General features: G+C 40.3%; 1 protein-coding gene across 1 annotated transcript in view; it reads right to left on the bottom strand.

Annotated features, from left to right (window-relative positions):
* The window catches only part of nek7 (NIMA-related kinase 7), a 58212-nt gene extending 39629 nt beyond the window's left edge, over positions 1 to 18583 (bottom strand). The window contains exon 1 of the mRNA XM_023406013.2: positions 18284 to 18583. The gene's annotated coding sequence lies outside the window, so the exon portion shown is untranslated. The remainder of the gene's footprint in view (positions 1 to 18283) is intronic.
* Between the last annotated feature and the right edge of the window lie 226 nt (positions 18584 to 18809).

Raw genomic sequence — 18809 nt, 5'->3', positions numbered from 1 at the left:
TATGAACAATGGTTGAGAAAAAAAAGAAAAGAAAAAAAGACGGTTCTAGTCATAAAATAAATGATTGGTGCTTCAGAAGTCTGCTCTATTCACACACTCACCATAGCATTTTAAACATGTGTCTTAGGCTTTTGGAGCCCACTGCTGTTGTACAAGACTGTGAACACCACAAGCAGAGAGCACCATTATGATACTGATACAGTGTGTAACCATGGTGATGGAAAACTGTTGTGTCAGTGTTTTACTAAAATGTAATGATTGTGTAAATTATCAACTGTTATTTTAATACCAGTGATGACGATCAAATATTTATCATTAAAGTCAAATTAAATGAATAATAAAAAAAAAGAAAATAGCATTAAAATTTGTTTTATATGTTTTTTTTTTCATCCAGTCAGCACTGGAACAAGTAAGAAGTATGTTAATCCTTAAATTAAATGGGTAAAAACAGAAATCAGCATCCACGTGAATAAATAAATATGCACTTCAACCTTTAATATTTGTACCTTTGTTTTCTTTTGGTTTCAGGGCCTATTAAGACAATCTGAAAACATCCTGGATATGCATGGGGAACTTAATACCAGGTGAAAATAGGGCTTATTAGACAGAGGTTGACTGGATGGCTGACCTACTGGGTGTTGTGGTATTTTGATTTTGGTGTCACAGGGGACTTACAAGTTATACACCCAGCCGACGAGCCTTCCTGTCTCCTGTCGTGATTCTTTGCACTTCAGCCTTGTGTTTTGTTAGATGGGGGCTGGCACCCTTACTCCTCTCCCTAACCCGCTATTGTTTCTGACTGTCTGCGTGTCAAAATAACCAGGAGGCATCTGAGGTCCCTGACGTTCTTTCGCCTCCCACGTCCCACATTAACGAGATCAATTAAGACTGCCATGTTAGATTAACACACACCAACAAACTGCACAGCTAACGAAGCTAACTCAATCAAGTGGAGTAAACCAGGCAAAGTCACACTCTTATGGCTGCCATTTGCACACAGTTCAAGTCATGTGCAACCAATCAAAACCAAAGCATTGTCCTAGTGATTGGAAGAATGCAACAAACCAATGAAAACTAGAACTTTCATCACATTAAGCCTAAATCTCCCTGAATCACTCTCTCCACAAACCCCAATCCACTATTGTCCACCACTATCTCATTGTCTCTGTCCGACAAAAGATCCTGTCGTCATCACAGGAGGGAATTTTTGACTTCCAAAACATTTGGTTGGCACAAACAGCAGTGGAAACTCAAGGTACCAGTCTGCCTGTATTTCTGTCATTTGGATGAGAAATGGTGGCTGGCTGGCTGGCTGGCTGGCTGGCTGGCTAGGATTTTGGCAGCAGTGGGCAGCAGCAGCTAAAAGTTAAATCCCCTAACTATTCATAGATGCGTGTCGGAGACTAGTATGGAGCTTTGGTTTGAGACAGCTGCAAATATACAACAGGATAAACCTATGTTTGGTGTACGGGAGAGAATCAATACAGGCTAAATATGTGGACACACAATATGCAGATAGCGTGTACCTATAATCATAATGTATATAGAAAGTCTCAAGTTTTACCATTTAGACTAGATTTAGATGTTTTAGTGCCTCACAGCTATGAGGTGAAGATCTTAGACTCATACTATTATACTGTCAAACTTTGAAAGACATAATGTTGAACAAATGATCAACAACCACTCTTCCAAAGTTAGGCTGGCAGGTATGAATATATAATTTTTTTAGCAGATAAAAATTGGGGAGATCGAGAGTATATTGGTGAGTGAGCTACCAAGAACCCCATTTATCTTTCAGACAAACTGATGGTTGTTTTTCTGTTGAGGAAAGAAAAAAAACTCTCCTATCCAGACCACCAACCACTCAGTGTAAACAAACAATATTTTCTCACTGTGTTCCATCTAATGTGAGACTCCAGTCCGACATTCTCACAGCAGGCCCAATCACACGTAGGTAATTATATGATAGACGAGGGAAGGCAGAAACAGAGTGAGGCAGAGCAGGAGGAGGAAAGAAAAACAAGACTATTCAGCAATTTTCAGTGAACGGCCTTCTTTCTTCTTACACTTCCAGCACACACCAGATTTGTTGATCCTTTTTTTCTCTTTCTTGAGACATATCTCCATTCCTCACTTAATTCCTATCATACTCGTCTCAAATCAGTTTTTTCCTGTGACACATGCTTAATTAACCAATGCACTGAGCAAAACTCTATGCCTTCTACTCAAATGGACAGAGTGGAGAGTCACTTTAAGATACAGTTCCCCTGATTGCTTTGAAATACTGGCTGCAATCAAATGGGCACTCCAGCGATTAGCATTAGTATTTCACCTTCATAAAGTTGGTGAACTCACCTGATGACAACATCCAGAGCTCCCTCCAGAACCACAGAAGTTATTATACAACTGTTTTCAAAGGCTGAGAACCACTCCTCATGACAAGTGAACTAAACTTGCCTGCACTTATTTTTCTCGTGATCTATACAATCAATTCATTTTAGAAAAAAAAAAAAATCTTTTATAATCAGGTCTGTTTTGGAGCATTCTTGCTTGAGTAACAGGGTATTGTTCCTGCTTGTTGCAGTCAGGCTACGATGATCAGGGTCTCTATATTGTTTCTGCAGAGCGAACTGTGCCAAACACACCACTGGTCAAAACATTTAGCCATATGTTTTTTTTAATGATTAATCTTCTGATTAACGGCGGTTTATTTTTCTTCAAGATTTCATTCAACAGATGTACTACTAAACTTGCAATCTGCATTAACCATTCACTAGGAAAAGCAACTAACTGGTCAACCTGTTAATACAATATTTAATTTTCTATAGCTTGTTTATTAACCTCTTATGCAACAGAATAGTTCAATGTATCGTTTCCCACATCACTATGATGATAAGATTCGCTCAGTCTCAAAAAGTATGTACAAGTTGGCTTTTCGCAAACACAGTGGACAACAAGTCGACCAGCTTTGATATGAAAGAGCATATCTTCAGTCAACTGGGGCAAAACTGAGTGGGAGTAGGGCACAGCAGGGATGAGGTAGGACAGAGTGAAACAGATGCAGAAATGAGAAAAATGCCAGGAGAGAGGGAAAAAAAGAAGCTTGTTAGCCCTGATGTGCTCCTGGTCATGTGAGAGACGGTGTAGAGCTGTGCACCAGAGAAGTTGGCACTGGCTTTAGCTCCTCTTTAATCCCCATTTCCTCCCTTCTGCATTATTCATTTAAAACAGGAGAAGAGGAAAAACAAAGAGCGGGAGCCGATTATAAAAAGGTGGATCAAGGCAAAGTGGGAGGAAGGGGGGATGAATGGGGAAGTGAAGGGGAAGGGTCCTGGAATTAAGCGGTCCAAAAAGAAGAGTGCTAAATCAGCTCCCGATCGAGGACAATAAATATGAACGCACACTGATGAGCTTCGGTCTAAGGGGGAGAGAAAAGAGAAGGGCAAGAAAGGGGGTGAAGAGTGGTGTTTGGGGGGGGGGTAGTTAAAAAGGAAAGAGGAAAAATATAATGTGACACTATCCGGAATGGGTGTAGGATGTGAGGGAATCAAAGGCACCTTTGAGAAGCCAGAAGATGACAGTAAAAGTGCTAGAAGAGTGGTGTCCATGATTACAAGAAGTGGAGAAATCTTTGAGTCTGTGCTCATGAAAGCCCACCCCAGGCCTCGTCTGAAACCCCTGCTTGACTAACACTGATGATACAGAAACAGAAAAAGCGGAAGAGAGAGAAAGAGAGCCACTAATGATGGAGGGGTCCGGATACTACAGAAGCAGTGCACTCTCCAATTCATTTTAATCACTATTCAAAATCATTAGCCCAAATGTGCGAGCACTCGTGTTCGTTGAACCAAGAGCCGAGAGAGAGGCAGAGAGTGGGAGAGGACCAATTACACCTCAGCATGTGAGCCAGTCTTTGAGGACTTTGAGTAAGACGGTACAAGACTTGATGGAATAGAAAATGAAGAGAGGAAACTTTATTGTCTCTCAATCTAAAAGAAAAAACACAACATGAAGATAAAGGAGAACGCTTTGAAAATAGGCTTTGCAAAGCCAGCCAAACACACTACAGAGTCAAACCATTTAGACTTTTCCGTTTCCACAAATCTGGCTACAAAAGCATAAAGTTAATCACGGAGCAAGTCACCATGAGAATATTACAGAATCTCAAATAGTCAGATAGACGACCCAAACAACAACAGGGACATCAAACAGGATTCATTATTCAACAGGCAGAACATGGCTGGATTAATGACCGGGTCTCTTCAGACTGCACAAAATATGTGCATGTCTAGTTTCTCAGTGTGTTGGAAGTTTAATGTACAAATCAATGTATCTGATCAAACTAAATGTGGCTTTTCAGGCTCTTCCAACTACAGCCAAAAAACTGGATTTTGTGAGGCCAATATAGATGTTAATGTTCTAAAAATTCTACTAATGGTGATGCTACTGTTGTAACTTGTATTGCAAAAAGAGAAAATAAGCAAACATTTTTGATTTGGATCACTTAAAATATCTACTGAGCAGGAAATTTTACAATTGAAAAAACATCATTTATAAATTATCTCATCTGGTAGTTTTCAAATGATCAAATGCATTTTCATGTTACATATTGGAAGACAGATACTGATACGCTGTACAACATATGCTGCAACTAACTAAAACCGGTTGATATAGGAGCCCAGTCTACTTATCTGTCTAGTTCTACTTGCAACTCAGTGTTAAGGTATGTGCATAAATGCGTTTGTGAATTAGGTTTGACATGACCAATTCACACAAGAAACAAGAAAAAAAGAATTATGTGATGCTTCTGCTCTGTACATATGTATACATATATGTATATATTCCTGTATGCTTAACTCGCTCCCTAGTAAAGGGAACACAGCGAAATTATTTTTTTAAAAAAGGGAATTAAGACAAAGAAAACCGCTGAGATCCATTGGGACACTACAAGGCCAGTGATCCATAATACTGCTTGCTAACTATTTATAGCTCTTCTTTACATTTTTCACTTTCAGATTTTTATAGGCTAATGATTATTTCTCTCCAGAAGTAAATAGCCCAGCACAAATAGCTTGTGCTTCATGTGAGGCCTAAATTGATTTATTCCCCCAACAACCCAAATAAACTAGCACAGTGCTCTCCTCTGGTGTGTGTACATTTCACCTACTGCAGCCTCTATAAAAACACATCTGCACTATCACCTGGCCTTCCATGAACCAGTAATCCCATTAACAACACTGGACTCTCCTCTGTCTTCATCTGTGTGCGTTTGCCTGCACATGCACACCTGCACATTTGTATCCCCTTCTATCTCAGTTTTCGTTTTGCATTCTCAGCCACTATGTATAGTAAAGACGTCCACCAATGAGAAAAGAACTCAAGCACATGCAGGTGTCAGCCACTCTCCTCTCGTCTCTCCATATCCCTCACTCTTATCCTCCCCACCTCCTCCCCTTCATACTCCTCTGTGCTCTGTTGCTCCTGTGTGTTGTCAACACGAGCTGGCACGTGGCTAAAAGCCCAGGCCACCTCTCTGCTCTATTGTCCTGCCCACTCCACAGCGGCACTGACGACTCTCTTGTGGCAAGGGACCCTTTGTTGCCAGCCTGTCACTTCAGCAGGTGCCTTACAGCAAAAGGCAGGAGCCAGCCAGCCCGCACCGCTTCGTTAGTGCAGAGCACCGTTTGATGTGCTCATTTCATCAGCCGGAGACGGCAGCCAAGGAGGATGCTAATAATCACTTGAAAAACAAAAACATTCCACTCAAGCTTGTAAAAGATAAACTCCAATTTCAATGATAAAAGAAGAGCGAGACAGCCATGGTAACAGTCGAAAAAAAGACCACCAGCCACACTACCCCTCTCCCTTTTTTTTTTTTTTTTAAGTTACCACCCCCCCTTTCCTAGGTGAAACCAATTCATACTGTCAATCACTGAGAATAAACAAGGTATACTGACAAATTGCTGACTGTGTAAGGAAAGACAAAACCGTGTGGGTAAAGTATGCAAAAACAGAGCTGCATTTAAGACAGCTGTGTGATCCCTTAGAAACCACCTTAGTGAGTGACGGAGCAGGCTGTGTGAAGGAGAGAACCCCCCAGGCATGCAGCAGAGGGGACCCTGGGGGTTTGGCCTATGCTTGCACATCCTCACTAAATTCACACCCCTTCAAAATGCCATATCACCATCACACCTCAGTTAAAATAAAAACTGAATGCATAATAATATGTGAGAGAAAATCTAGAGCATTAATTTAGGCTGGCTGATCTAGCTGTAAGTTATGCCATAAGTTTTCAGGATGTTTGAGGGACTGAATGAGCAAGATGTTGAAAGTAGTCAGAGGACTGTAACCAATGCAATAAGAACAGTCTAATAATGGCTGTACTTCCAGCTCCTGGTTGTGAATGGTTTGAGAGCAGAATTCCAATGTTTAGGGTGGCACATCTTTGAGACATTAGCATAAGGTCTAGGACACAAGACATTTAAAACAGACACGGAATTAAATATTTATGGCTGCACATAATGACTAATTTCACGATCAATCAATCATGCATTTTCTTGATTAACTGATTAATCATTTGTCTATTTATCATCAGAAAACAGTGAAACTGTCCAGCACAATATCCTACAGCCCAATCAAACTGTCTGAAATTACTTTTTTTGTCCATGTAAAACCTAGAAATTGTATTCAAAAACATGAGACTATAAAATATCATTGACTACTACTACTACGACTACTAAATTGTTGACGACTAATTGTTGCAGCTGTAGTCTTTTTGTTTAATTCCATGAGAACGCACAGCGAGCCAGTTCAAATGTGGCACCTTAATGTGAAAAGCCCTTAAGTAGTTTTAACTGTTCGGATTGAGTCACCACATCAATCTAAAGTATCGCATAGTGGACCACTCTGTATGTCAACTCATTTATATTGAAATACCTTTACAGTATAACATAAAAGTCATCAGCAAAACAAAAGTAGAAACAAAAATGCTGAAATCTATAATTATTTAGTTATTTGATTATTAAAGCTGTTTTGTAAAGTTTCTAAGAGCATACCTCAGTTCATTTAAACATTTGAACCAAATATCCACACCCAGATCTGCACACCACAGCATGACGAAGATCCCAAGGCTTTAGGTTGCGTTAGTGCCCCGTGGCAACAACTCATGGTCTTTCACAATGCAAAACAGAGCATTGCACAGCAGAGCAGAGCTCCCAGTGCTCCAGGACCAATAAGGGCTTTTTTGTTAACCATGTCACTGACTGACCACTAAATTAGCTTCATCACCTCTGGCACCATGATATCGGATGTGACATTCTGTACCACAGGGCTGGGGCTTTGTTTGTCTGTAAGGCTAGAGGGCTTATGCTGGAAAAAAAGAAAAAGAATCAAAATGGGGACAAATGAGCGAATTTCACAAAAAATTAAATAAGGGAATGCCATGCTCAGTTTTTTGCTCCGTTCTAAATAAACAATTGTTTCACACAGCATTTCAACAAAGTCTGGTTTTTATCATGGTCTTCAGCTGTGCCTGAACCTCGTGATCATGCCAACAGGAGTCAACAGATGAGAGCATCATCTTCCAGGCTTCAGATTCTGAAATTACATTACACTTCTTTGTCCTCTAGCAATATCTGTGGAGGAAGAAATGAAGCAGCAAAGAAGGAGGTAGCTTGACATGGCTCATATGAATTGAAAATGTCATAAAAGTAAACTACCAACGATTATAGAAACTTGAATCTTCTATGGTACAACAGCAAAGCTGAACACGCAAAGACCATTACAAAGAAGACTTCATGTGTCATTTGTTGTTTACACTAGAAATTACAGTATAATAGGTTTATACAGGGAGATTACAAAGCTACCCTGCATGCAGATCGAGCTCAGACTGAGTTCTAGGACAGCAATGTCAATTGCAATTGCTGACCCATCTCTGTGTTGTTTGGAGATGATGAGGCCTGTCATTTGAGTTTCTCATCTATGAAACAACCATTAAAAAACATCTGGTGAATGTAGTATATTTTCCCTCCACACAAAACCAAAACCAGTATGAGTCTCTCATACTCCCTTCTCCCTGGATAGTTTGAAGCAGTTACCCTGTGTCAGCATCGAAGTTTGTCTAAAAGGAAATGACAAGAGCAAGATGTCCAAATCATTAGTAATGTGAGAGGAGCAGTTCCCAGGCATGTATCGTTACATAGTTGAGTGCTAACGTGGGGGCTAAGGGCTCGTGTTGGGGCTTTACTGAGCCCAAGCCTTCTCATATACTCTGAGGGGGACGGGGAAACAGGACCACAACCCCTCGGCATCTCCACGGTCAGTAATGGAAACATCCAAGACCCTGAACCCAAAACAACCTAAGCGCAGCTCTGGTACTCAGAGAGAAAGAGACACCAAAACACAAAGTGTGGTCCACACATTAATGCAATACACACAAACTCACACAGAAATGAATATAAAACTGAATGCATAAACTGAACACATACTAATAGTGGGCCCATGGGAACATGGCTCCACAAAAATCAATCTTAGGTCTGGCTCTGGTTTGGTTTCAGCCTGCTGTGGCTTCTGTGGTGGGCCCTGCTGGCTGCCGCACACACACGCACACACAATCTTCTAACCAGATCCAGAGCACTGCTACGCAATCAGAGGTCAAATACAGTTCTGATGTTGCATATGAGTGTGTGTACACCCATGTTGTTATTTACTGCCAAAGAGGATGACTCCTAACTATGAAACCAACAATAAAACAACTATTTCAGTTGATTTCAGTAGCATAATTTATCCTGTCTTACAATCACATCACATAGAAATGATTCAGTTTGACCACATGATGTGAATCTACAAAGCAAAACCAAATTAACAGCTCAAAGTAGGTTTTCTTCAAGGTTTTGTTTTTACACTTTTGAATTTGGAATTTGAAAAACAGAAACTGTGGGATGATTAATAACAGGGGCACAGACAGGAAATCATTGTTCATTTCTAGACATATGGCTCTGTCTTGAAGAGTAGGTGTACCTTTGAGGAAAAACTTGGGACTGAAAATAAATCAGGAATAATGCGACTATATAAAAGCCAGTCAACATTTTTGGAATGGGTACTTGAGAAAATAAAATCTGCAGGCTTCTATTTCTTTGCTCACCATTTCTCCATTACACTTCAATATTCCAGGGACAGAAATATTTGTTTTGTCTGTTTTCTGTGCACAGCAATGGAGTGAAAAAGTGAGAAACAAAGCTTATTCTTCTGTTTCACTCACTCTAAACTGCTCCTGATAACGTAGGCCAAAAGCACATGCCAAACACCACAAAAATCTACATTTGGAAACAAATTATTATAGACGCATATGAACTAACATGCATGTGAGCACAGCACATGCATAGGCACACACTCACACACACACAAATGAACATATGAGACAAACGTTTATTTTTATTCCTCAGGCACTCATCCTTCTTTGCATCAGTGCATCAGCCAGCACACCGACAGAGCATCCCAGTATGTGTGCGAGTGTGTGTGTAAGGAGCTGACGATCAGAGAATAACGTTACCCCTTAGGGGTCTCACCTCTCTCCATTCTCGCCCTCCTCCCTTATCCCTCCTCTCTACTCTATGCCTGCAGGGATTTCCCTTTGCAGTTCAGGAGAGATGTCAGACCTGTTCCACCATCCCTCACACAGAGGCGGACTCTGCCCTCCATTCACCCAACATCTGTAAAACTCCACCAATCAGCCTCATTTCTAGATATCAGGTCCAAGTGAGGCTTAACAGGACCACAGCTAAGTAAAAATGTCTTCAACTTAACATCAAACACACTATTTGTTCATTTTTAACCTAATTCCCAGTGCATATTAATTAATATCAGCTGGACACAGAATGCATTCAGAGACATGGAGCAAAGAGGAATCCCTGGCTAACAACTAGACCCTCAAAATAAGTGAACTCAATAAATGATCGTTCACAAATATTCACAGCCCGAGAAAGCAGGGAATAATCAAATCTCACAACCTTGTAAACAGTCTCTTTTATCGAGCTCATAATAGCTGGTACAGTCTAAATCACTCTCTGAATCCTGTCATTGGATCCATCCCACTCCATCCTCAACAACAGGAGATCAATTCTTTTCTTTCTGCTCTCGTCTACCACTCTATAATTACACAACCCTGCTTAAACATCATAACCTTTGCCACATATATAATCTGCCATCAGAAACGGCACAAACAATGAGAACCTCCTTCTTTGAATCATTACAGGAAACAGCACTGCCTTCTTATACCTGAGGGCAGCAGTTTGCATGTTAAAAGCCACAGTTTTGCTTTTATACCCCTTTCAACATAAATACGCAAAATTAATCCAAAACACTACAAGGCCTTGGAGAGTTTGGTCCATTGAGACATCATTAAGGCTCTTTGTTTTATTTTTATTTTCATAAACCTGAGCTAAATGTTCCCACTAGAACTGAAACGATTAGTTGATTAATCAATAAGTCAACTGACAGATAATCCATTAATTGTTTTAGTCATTTGTCAAGCAAAAGAAGTGAGAAAAATTCTACACATTCTCAGGTTCCAGCTTTCCAAATGACAGGATTTACAGCTCATCTCTGACATGTCTAAGAGTTAACTGAATCTCTTTTGGACTGTGAGTCGGACAAAACAAGACATTTGAAGACATCACCTTGGATTCTGTGAAGCTGTGATAAGCGTTTTTTCATTAGCATCTTTTGATGCTTTAAAGATTGACCAATAATGAAAATAATTATTAGTTGCAGCCCTAGTCCCCACACATCCAAAAACTGATTACAACTCAAGCATCATCACTGGTCTAAAAGGACTATATTTGCTTTACACAATTCTTTGAAAAGAATTGTGTAAAGCATTGATTTAAAGTGGGCATCTCACATTTAGGTCATTCATGCAGCAATTAAGAATCTGTTTTGTTAGATGCAACATAACATATAAAATAACAACTATGAACACAGAGGTTTGCTAATCTAAAATACATAGGTTTGAAAATCTAAAATGTTATTTACTGGATATTTTAATCCACAGTATCATTAAGAATCTATACTATAGTATAGGCTCAATAACAATAAACAAAAAATGAAAACAGCAGTTACCAAAATTACAGAGAAAGACAGAAGGGAAGAAAGAGAGCAAGAGAGAGAGAAAGAGAGAGAAAAAAGCTCCACAACAGGGGTTGAAAGCAGCTAAACCAAAGAGGTCTTCCCTGCCTCCTTCACATATTAGAATATTAATATTAATGAGACTTCCTGTTTTTCCCCCCTCTGTTTTTTCCCCTTAGACGATTTGAACATGAAAAACTTAAAAAGCGCAAATTCCAGGAGTTGCGTATCACAGTTTGACCCGGAGCCACACAGCAGACACCAACCATGACAGACTCACTGTTCAAAGCAAGCGGGAGCTGCTTTCATCAGGGGATCCTGGTGTTTTTTTTACAGTGTGACACCACCAGCCCATGCCATCTGCCTTTTTCTAAAATCAGAACTTCAAGATGTGCTTTCTGCTTATGTGTTGTTTTTAGGTGGGCTTCACAACCAAGGCCCAGCGTCACGCAGGCTTTTGCTTCTATGCTGCTTGCTGACTGCTGTTTACAGCCAAGCCCTGCAGTGTGGCGCAATGTTAAATATTCACTGTTAAACTGTCAAGCCAGAACTGGTTGGGAACCCAGCCAGGCATTCACAGTACAGTACCATTAGATTCTCTCCCTCTTCAAATCCAACCGAACAAAATCAATCACTCTTCCTCCAGCCAATCCAGAATCAGAGCAGCCTACTTCCCTCCTCCTGCCACACGCCCACTTTCTGAAGTGCCTAGTCTCCTGAGTACTGCTTTTTAATGCCCATCCTCCTCCATTCATTCTTAAAGTAAATTTTCTTTATCATAAATAAATACACACAAATACATTAACACGCATACTTTTTGCACTTAAAAGACACCTCTGCTCTAGGCCTGAGTAAGCCTCTGCTGACTCCTGATGCCTGCCTTCAGACATCTGTAAAATATTTTTATTCAGTGCCCCAATACCGCACTGGCAAAGGTCTCTCATCCTTGGCTTGGCAGGACTTCTGACAGAGCCAGCCGGCAGCGCCATACAGGCCTAACCCCTGCTGCTGCAGCTTCCTGCTGCTCTGAGGGAGTCAGGCTGCCTGCCTCCCATTGACAGAGGGCCAGGCTGGGCAGGGAAGAGGAGGCTGAGGGGAGGCCCTGGGGAGAGAGGACCCCCAGGAGAGGAGAGCAGAGGCAAGAATGGGGGACAGAGTCACAGAGACTGAGGGGTGGGAAAAGGCAAGAAGTGGTGAAAATTAAATAGGGAAGAGGGTGGCTAGTAAGCAAGAAGTAAGGGTCTAAGACATGAGGCAGTAATACGGGGAGATGAGCAGAGATGGGTGGCATGGAAGCAGAAAGGGAGCAAGACAAAAGGGGCTCGAGGACAAGTTAGGCAGCAGGAGTTGAGGGGAGCTTCTCATTATGACTCCTCTCCCTTCTTCATGCCCCCAGGCCTTGACCACAACCTCAAAGCCCCAGGCCAAACCAAGGGACCAGAGGGACCATGGAAGACTGCTGTGAGTCAGGGTACAAACGCAGAGAGAGGAGAGGAGGGAAGGGGAGGGGGAGAAAGATGTCCCCAGCACCCAAACAAGGCAGCATGAAACAAAGAGACTGAAAACGAAAAGAATATGGATTTCACAAATAAGTTGGGTTTTTTTCTCCTGTGATCCAAATCATGTAAGAGGCGTTTTTACAAAAAATGATCTGATATTTGGTTCTTCTTCATAATACAGCTGAACGCTGCATTCAAAAAGTAGGTCTATATTAAAATTAGTAAAGTCAATCCTAGTTAGACATTAAGTAATTTAAACAGCTGAATAGCACAGCATTAAGAAAATACAGCCCGTATCACAATGTATTCTTTAATAGTTCCCCATGATACTTTGTATAGTATGCTATAGTACTATATAGTATAATAATGGTAAGAGTGTTGGTTTGGAACTGTGCAAGATATAGTGGAAAAGAGTTGGTCCCCAGCATAAGAAAAATATTGTGTTCTAATGCAGTTTTCAAGTAAAAGCTGCACTTGCATAGCTGGTGGATCTAAAAAATAAAATGCAGTCGAACGTTTTGTGTGATCTCCTTTTAGCTTTGCTCTCTCCACTAGTGGAGGAACAATGACAATGTGAATACTATTAATTGAAACTACTTCTTGTACTGTTTAGCAGTTTAGTCGCCTGCAACACTGTGTGTTAACGAAGGACAATGAGGCATTTACATTTAACAGCTGGTATACCCAGAGTAAAATGAGTTACAATAAATAAAGACTCTGGCTTTACAAACCTGATACAGACAAATTTAAAAATGCCTTAATCAACCCTGATCCTTATCTTGCAGTTCAACTCATGACGTCACTAGGAGAGAAGAAGAAACAGAACGTGAAAGAAAGAAAAAAAGTGCACGAGAGACAGTGAAATGTCCCTGGCTTTCCACACTGAAAAGGGGGAGGGTAAAACAGACAGTCTGTCAAAACAAGATGCTCTCATACAAATTTGCTCTCTTCTGGAGCAAATCCCGTGTGAAACATTAACGCTCATTTGTGGTGAGGCTGGAACAAACGCCCATAGCACAGTCAGCAAGCAACACAAAAAAATTCTCCCTCTCTCATTCTGTTCATGAGTGCAAATTCATTCTGCTTTTGTCTCATCTCATGACAAATGCATACTGTCACTGTCACTGATGTGGTGTTTACAGTGGCATACAGCATCTTGTAATTATTCTGTGAAAGTGAATTTGTATCCTGAGGGACTTGTATTTTTGCATGTGGATAATCAAAAGAGATAGAGCGGGAGAGGGGACGATTGGAGAGTGATCTCCAATGAAAAAGGAAGATACTGCTTGAGAGCCATCTTTCCAGGGCAGTTCACAATATGCCAACATGACTTTGGTAGCTTTGTTTAGATGACAATAAACTGCAGCTTACTCCTCAACATGCAGTAACCTATAGGCACAGTTCATATACTATAGGTAGAGATAGATATGTATAACATAATGCATGAGGAGGTAGGCCACAAATAGCATATGTAGGCTGACTCTCACGTGAAAACAAAACTCAATAAGCAAAGTGTGCAAAATAAGAAAAGAGTCAGTGTACTTAAACAACTAATTATAATAGCTGCATTACACAGCCATTTCAGTCAAGTCAGTATGTCCAAAAAGAGCACACAGCCCGACAGCATGCTATTTCTGTCAATATGTCAAAATTGATGAAATATCAACTCATTTTCTGTGTAGAATATTAATAATATTAATAATAGCAACATAATTTCCAAGTAGACCTTGTTTTAACCTTTCCAGTATGCACTGGAAAAAGGCAAGCGTAATGAAGCTATTTATTTCTTCATCTTTGTTTAATATTTTTTTTGGTGCTTAAAGGCTCTTTAGTGTAAATGTGAAAAATGCCTTTAATGTTACTGTTTAAATTATTCCATTATTTTAATAGGTTCAAAACTCCATTACATTTTAGAGACTTGTTTTATACACAGCAGGATTTCAGAGCCAAAGAGAAGACCATGACTGTGAAAAAATAAGCATGAATAAAACCTTTTCAGTCACCCTTTGCAGGGAAATAACCCACTGATATTGTGTGGTCATGGCATAAGCTGACCAAGGGGCACTGAAAGCGTTTCATAAACTTTAAACGGGGTCTTAGGTCAGTAATTTTTGTGTTTGCATGTCTTTGTAGTCTGTTTCCCCCCAGAGCACTATAGAGCCCAATGAGAAAAGGCATCAATGCCACAGTGAAATTGAGAACTTTCACGTGACGTGAGGAGCCGCGAGGCATCCTCCAAGGATATTTGAATGCTTAAAACATCAGTGACCCTTCATAAGATAGAAGGGAGATGGATATGAAAAATATTGACAGGCTGGCTGTTTGAGGGGAGTGTAAGAAGCTGCTCAGACAGCCCACTCTCATTGCCAAAGACCTTACTCTAAACCCTAACCAAACTGAGCCTGGAAAGGAAAGACTCAATTCTGAATTCTTCTGGGGAAGGCATCTAGCATGTATTTTCTTTCTTTATATGTTCTTGCATTTTATCATCTGATAATGTAACAAATAATTGCAAAGCCAGAACACATAAGTAGCCTATATTCCGAGCAGTGATCTGCTACCTTTGCCAGCATCATTTCTGTACAACGCTTGGCCAAGGTCTTTGACATCATGCAAAAGACAGTGTTTAATGTAGCTCAAAAATCGCCTAAGGAAGCATCTTCCTTCAAATATGCTTTGTGAAAGAAAAAAAAAAGAGCTAACATTTTTTGTTCTTTGTGAAAACCCAAAGGCAAGATGACTGTTACAGTGGTCAGATGACAAATGTCTCTGATCTTTAATCCAGTAGAGGGGCCAGCTCCAGGGCTAAAACAGGATACTCTCACAGGATAGAGCGATTTGGTAAATTCCGCTACACTAAATCACTGCTGTGGGTACAGCAGATTTCTCCACACCAATGAATAGCATTTTAGGTTTCTCTGTGAATGTCTTAGCAGTAGAAAGCCATTAAAACTGCACTGATAGAGAAGATATGACCTGTATGGCCTTGGCCAGTATTTATGCATCTTAGCCCAGGCTAAATTAGAGATAGGGCAAAGCCTGGTAAGTTTACATATAGATATATATACATATCTGTGGTTCTAAGAAGGCCCTCTTCTTTCTCATGAAGTAATGGTATCATCAACGCCTCTTCAAATAATCATGTAAAATAACTTGTGAAGGGGAAAAAGTCAAGTGGGATGAAGTCTGACAACATTACTCTTTCTGTGTGCTTCTATTTTCAGGAGTTGTCATTCAATCAGACTAAACACTACTGATCACCACTGCTATCACAACTTCCTAGTCTGGCTACTCTTTTTTACATCCAAACACTAGAAAAAGGCTAAATTATTAAGTTTAGCCAAAGCCTGTCAAAAGTAATATACCTCTCGTCAGCTGAAATTGAAAGTGGGATATACTGGCAGAAATCCCTCGCCACAAAGAGTGATACAAACATTTGGCAGTGATTTGCTGCTCATCCGGTTCGTGACACATTCCTTGATAGTCAACTTCACAGAGCCAGCCTGTGTTCATCTCCATTACCTGATGATGCTGGCACACTCAAGCCTGTTGTCTTTGACAATGATCGAATGTGGCAACAGAGAAGTGAGTAATAATTGGGTCAACAAGGTATGTCAGTTCCCACTAACTCTTGTCTGAATCATCTCTCTGCAGCGTAGCCAAATGTGATAGTATGACGCCTGAAATATTTGGCTGTGATAGGCAGCGACAGCAACATGGCATGAGATACTGTTTTCAACCTTTGTGTGACCCATAAAATTGTTAGGCCGGAGAGAGGCACAGCACAAAATACCTGTATGGTTCATCGCTGAGTTTTATTTATTTATTTTTTTCACAACTATTATTGTCATTATTGTTATAATTAAAGATGAGACAATACAAAATGGTTCACTCAAGTCCGGACAGAACTGTGAATGCAATCAGTGTGACAAGGTTTTGTAATAACCATTCTGACTCACAAAAAAAGCAGTGAGTCACACAAGAAAAACTTCCACCTCCAAAGAAGATTTCTAGATTTATTTTTCATTCAAATAAACAATCTCTTTACAACTACCAGTAGTTCTCTTCCAAATAAACTCTGTCTTCCAGGCTATAATTCTTATTGTGTTGAACAGTCTGAAAGCAGTACTTGGGCCAAGTGTTTTTTCCAGACAGAGAAGTATCAGGATACAATGCACATTTAAACTTCACGGTTTAGAAAAGCAAACTGACACAATTTCTTTTAAAGTTATTTAGTAACATTTGTTTTGTAGTAAGACTTGTTAACACTGTTATAGGGTTTAGAATACACCACTGGCCTTGTGTTCACATTTCCCACACCTATGATGGTTGGAACCAAAACAATAAAAACCAAGCTGGTTGAAGTAGAAATTAATTCATTTAATTGCGCTTACATTTCAACCTTTTAAATTTTAATCAATGATTGAGAAATTATGAGATTTTTTATTTTAAATTGGTATGTGAGTTAGTTTATAGGATGCAGATATAACATTCAGGTATACAATGTAGACATATGTAGCCAAATGGTTATATGCAAGATATGCCACATAACTACAAGGTCCATGGTTCAGTACTGGCTGGGTAATTCTGTTGCATGTGATTCCCCTCTCTCTCTCCTTGCTATTGTTGTTTCCTGTCTGCATCTTCATTACCCTGTGTGTAATAAAGGTGAAAAATGCCTAAAAAATAGAAATTCTTAAAGAAAAATAAATAGGCTATTTAGAGACCAATGAAATTTATCTACTTATCAAACACGTGGACTTTAAAACTCTCACTTTACATAAATAAGCAGGACAAGCAGAAAATGTGGCCAACTATTTTTTGGACCTGTTGATTTATGATGGCACAGCCCGATGTTGCCTATTGTATTCATTTGCAGGGGTGTATATCACAGATATCACAGTGTTAAACTCTACACTGAGTTGTCTAAAAAAAAATGTAACCACTGACAGTGCATTACATTTTAGTAATCCACAGTAAAGTAGGCATGCTGAGCTGAATGGATTTTAGCTGTTACAGATATATCACTTTGGAGAACTTTTACTACTTCTACGGAAGACAATTATAAACCCCACACACGGGCGCGCGCGCACATGCCTACACTGCAAAGGGAAACAGACATAAACCAACATGAGTGTAATAATGCAGAGTAAAGAGACGTGCTCTGCAATTTCATCTTTAAGAGTAAAAGTTACACTTGCGTTGTTAATTGTGTTGTGCGTGTACTGTAGCATGACATCAACAAGTGGCTACTTTATTTGACTACCGTCTTGTTTCCACTACAGTTTTATTTACATTACATGGCTATGATGCGACGCGTAGAAAGCTGCGTTGAATAATGTTTCATTCGCACACTCTCATCCTAATATTACAGTGTCATCATTAACTGTAACTGACATAGTCGGCTAGGCTATATAATTTATAGGTGGTGAAAGTTAGCAATGCGGCATGCTAGCAAGCTAATGGGCTAAGCTAGCTAGCGAACTTCGTAGAAACTTTTTCAAGTGCTTGCCAAGCTCCAGTTTACACAACAACTAGCGACAACTGTGAGTAGTTTAGTAACCGAGTCGTATTAGAGGGGATAACAGCTTATGAGAGGTCCATTGGCTGTAGCTCAGTTTCATAAGTTCAGTGTCAGCTAACGCTGTCTCAGTTCTTACCAGGAAGTGGAACTCTGTTGCTAAGCTATTCCTTCTTGACGTTGAGAGCTTCTCCTGATGGTTATGGCGGTTGTCTTTGTTTTGACTTTCCCTTTCTCTCCAAGGTCGCTGTAAAAAGTCGACTCGGTGGGCCTCTCTTCCTGCGTGGCACTACTGAGCCTGAGCGTTCAAAAGTTTTTTGAGGAGACAGAGCCTGTGCTGTAGAGCCAGTCGAGATGTGTACGTGTTTTCAGACAGTCTCTCCACTAGGCCTCCCCGACCGCCCCCCTTCATCACCACACTCCTGACCCGTGTGCCAGTAATGTAAACAACCCAGCATTCCCGGAGCGCAGAGGAGGGGCAAGTGTCAAAGAGTGGAGGAAAGCTGTCAAATACCGCGAGATTCAACAGAGAAACTCCAACACAACCCACCAAATTACCCTCCTTTCTAATGTTTTTCATTCCCATTGAATGGGAATGAAAAACTTCCGTGATATTTACAGAGAGAAAGAGTATGATGGCGAGTGTGAAAGTTCATTCTGACCTA

Source organism: Seriola lalandi, unplaced genomic scaffold, assembly GCF_002814215.2.
Source record: "Seriola lalandi dorsalis isolate HSWRI2012SDOR001 ecotype SW California unplaced genomic scaffold, Sedor1 jcf7180002054293, whole genome shotgun sequence".
In the NCBI taxonomy this organism is placed as follows: Eukaryota; Metazoa; Chordata; class Actinopteri; order Carangiformes; family Carangidae; genus Seriola; species Seriola lalandi.
This window is presented reverse-complemented; position numbering and strand designations above follow the sequence as displayed.